Source organism: Octopus bimaculoides, chromosome 10 (assembly GCF_001194135.2).
Source record: "Octopus bimaculoides isolate UCB-OBI-ISO-001 chromosome 10, ASM119413v2, whole genome shotgun sequence".
Taxonomy (NCBI): domain Eukaryota; kingdom Metazoa; phylum Mollusca; class Cephalopoda; order Octopoda; family Octopodidae; genus Octopus; species Octopus bimaculoides.
Window position 1 is genome coordinate 87,423,574 of NC_068990.1, and position 4,112 is coordinate 87,427,685.

The window sequence follows — 4,112 nt, forward strand, 5'->3', positions numbered from 1 at the left end:
GGTGGTACCAGTGTTAGTGTTGGTGGTGTTGATGGTGGTGATAAAAAAACGATGTTTATAAATAACTATTCACGTGAGTCATGTATTGCAAATAATGGCTAACAGCCATAGCAACAACGACAACATCAACAACAACAACAACAACAACAACAACAACAAGGCCAACGACAGCAAAAGACGACGAGAAGAACAGTTCAATTAAGGAAGACGGAAGGGACAGGGGGAAAGAAACAAAAAAAAAACAAAAAACAAAAAAAAAAGAAGTAGGTAAGCCATGATGACTGCAGCATGCTGGGAAAAATACAGTTTAATTAAAGTGGGATATTAAGTTATAAAACATTTACTAAATGAAAGAAACAGGTGGAGGGATGGAGGAGGAGGGAGGACAAAAATTGGGTAAAGTTAAATTAGTGGCAAGAGAGTAGTGGGAGCGAGGGGTGGGGTGAGAGCAAACTGATGAAGCAGCAGCAGTAGCAGTAGCATTAGTAGTGACAAATCTCGTGGTAACTGTAACATAGTAATGTTTGTTGTTGCTATCGCCTTTTTTTTTGCTATTGTAATTACTGCTGTGTCTAATGTTGCCGTAGTAGTAGTAGTAGTAGTAGTAGTAGTAGTAGTAGTAGTAGTAGTAGTAGTAGTAGTAGTAGTTGTTGGTGGTGGTGGTGTTGTTTTTATTATTCATGTTTTTGTTGTTGTTCTCACATCCCCTCTCCACCCCACCAAGCCAGTATAAAAACTGCCTGTCACTTGCCCGGGATCAACGTGTTTCATTGTGAAAAATTCCGTCGCCGTGAGTAGTCCTCCAGCATTTTTCTTACATTTTCATTTACTATCTTTCCAAACGCCTTTTCTCTCGATAACCTGTCATTTATACCATTCTTACTCGCTTACTATTGTTCTAATTCTTCATGTTATTGTTGTTGTTGTTGTTACTGCGGTCGCTATTGCTCTTTGTCTCTATTATAATTTCATTCACCCCTAGCTTTGCACCATCAGAATATAAACTGAACCCAGTATTTTTATACTTATATATTTATGTAATATCACAAATAATGAACAATAGCGTCGTTCATTATAGTGTCCACGCCCAGTCACTGGCTCACTGCATTTCTGACGAAGTCAATGACAGGAGAGTGTCTGTAACTTGATTCGGAATTAACAGCTCAAGGGACTTCGTTTGAAAAACACGATTAACACGATTTTCTAGGTTTATTTATATCCAAACGAATATTTGCATATTTTCTAGGTTTATTTATAACCAAACGAATATTTGCATATTTGATTTCCTATTTATATTTTTTGCCGAAATACACACACGTTCCACTCACAAGGTCTAAAACTATGCCAGAAGACTCTTGCTCAAGGCGCCGTGCGGCGCGATTGAACCTAGATGCAACTGACTGGGAAGCGAAGCGTACTTCTCAGTTACACACAACCATGTTTTTGTTTTACTGGGCCCCAAAAGAATGACAATGTTGATCAGAGGTCGATTTGAACTTAGAACAATGATGATGATGATGAGGATGATGATGAAGATGATGATGATGACGACGACGACGACGACGATGATGATGATGTTAATTATGTTGATGATGTTGATGATGATATGGTCACTATTGCATCACTCTAACTTGCTCAACTGCTCTGTTTCACCTATAATAATAATAATAATAATGATAATTAATGCCCTGATGTAGTACCAGGCATTGGCTCGCATGACTACTGATCTTAACTGACTGGAAGTGTTATCATGTACATTGTTTTGTCTTGATATAAAGGATGGAATATAGCAAATATTCTGCTCAATACCACAGATTTGCTTGTCAGTTGTTTGACCTTAACCAGTTGAGCATGTCCCTTGGTGGCTGATGATATGTGCATCTCTGAGGAATTCTTTGAGGTTTAAATAATTCACCTCTGGAAACATGGCTGTTTCATTCAACCTTATTGAAGGACCTTTTGAGCAGGATGAGCTACTCAACCCGAAGAAAGTTCTAATTGGGCCCTACCTGCAAGGTCCACTTCTGTTTATATTGTTATGAGATCGCAGTGTCGTGCACAGATGGCTGTGATGCATGTGCTTAGAGTACACTTATAAGACGGGTAGTCATGGTGAGTATTTTGTGTCACTTTGATGGCATGCGCTGCTCTTGTAGGAGGAGATTAAGTCAGTCACATCGACACCAGTCCTCAACTGGTACTTAATTTATCGATCCCCGAAAGGATCAAAGGCAAAGTCTACCTCGGCGGAATTTGAACTCGGAACTTAGCGACGGGCGAAATACAGCTAAATATTTTGCCCGGCGTGCTAACGACCCTGCCAGCCAGCCGCCTTCAATAATAATAATAATAATAATAACAATAATAATAATGATGATGATGATGATGATGATAATTCCTTTTATAATTATCCAACCTCCAAGTAGGATAAATGCATACAAAGGAGAAACGATAAAGAATTGTTAGAGATTCTGTGAAGTAACTAATTTGATATAAAGAAATAATTTGATATAAAATTTCATGTAATAATGAGATTTCAATCCAAGATCTGAATTTCAATTTGAACATTTTCATATTTGTGGTTTCACGTGGATTAATCCGGAAAGGTTTAATTTAATAAATGAAATAACAGAATAATCATATATACGTTTTTAAAATGTGATAGACGGAGTATAATAAAGCTTACAGTGACCCATAGGACGAGCGAAACAGACAATTATTGTATGTTTGGGCTTTATAAAATTTACGAAACGGAAAAAGAAGCTGGTTTGTTTGTTTGTTCGTTCGTTTGTGTGTGTGTGTGTGTGTGTGTAGTAATATGATAGCGGACGAAATAGGATTCCCCGGTGTTCATGCTTTGGCCTAGTGGTAAGGATGCTGCACGCATAATTGCGCGATCGTGCTTTCGATTCCCGGACTAGGTGATGCGTTGTGTTCTTGAGGAAAGCACTTCATTTCCCATCGTTTCAGTTTACACTGCAATAAAAATAAGCAACCCTGCGACCGACTGGCGTCCCGTTCAAGGGGAGGGTGTTGTGATCTCGGTGATGTCGGTTACTTATACGCCATGGAAACCAGGCAACTGGTTGTAGGACTCGAGGCAGTAATATCCAGGGGTTTCTTTTTTATGCTTTTACCATCTAAACGTAAGGTTAGCAGTGTAAGTGAAATGAAATCATCTTATGATAATCTTATAATGAGGTCAACCAGGATGCAACTCTATTCCACAAGGACGTTACATCTTATTCTTAGGTGATGGTCACTTGCCTAAACGGTCAGATCTTTTCTTTTGTAGGTTTCACACAAATCCATTGCTGACACTGTCACAGATTTAGTTGACGTATGCAAAATCAGGAAAAGTCAAGTTGACCTCCACAGGATTCGAACGCAGAATAATGAGTGACAAAACTAAGTACCTTAAAGTGAATTTAATGAAATTAGCCACGGGCTAAATAGGAAGCTACTAAGTGGTTGTGCAACCTTCTAGAAATAGCACCCAAGTCTCTCTTACGTCGTGCTCTACCGTCTTAGAAAAGAACGAATATTTAGACTAACTTTTCTTCTTTGAGATACTGAACTTGAAAAAAATGGTTAAAGTAGGAATGCCTTCGATCATAGGTCTGTAAGACCGGTCTTAGTCTGGAGTTGTGCAACAATAACAACAATACCATCACCAACAGCAGCAACATTGATAATGATGAGGGTATGAGCCAAGGGATACAGCAGTAGATTATGTAACTGACTGAAAGCCTAGATTTGGGATGTGAAGAAAATAAGGTTTATCTCGGAAAACTGAAAGGTTGATAAAGACCATGACAAGCTAATGAGCTGACCCAAAGTAGAAGTGAGATAGTGGTGGTATAGTTGTTGCTGTTGCTTAGCTTATGGTAAGTGACACTATTGTGTCTTTGATTCAGGCATAATGTACCAAGGACTACGTTATACAATGCGCCTCCTGTTTATTATTTTTTTTTACATAAAAACGGTAGAATGTGATTTATGAGAGATTTGAATGCGGAGCTGAAAGAAAATGAGCTGATTCCGACGGGAAACGCAGAGAAGTAAGTTGCCTATATATATATATATATATATATATATATATATATATATAT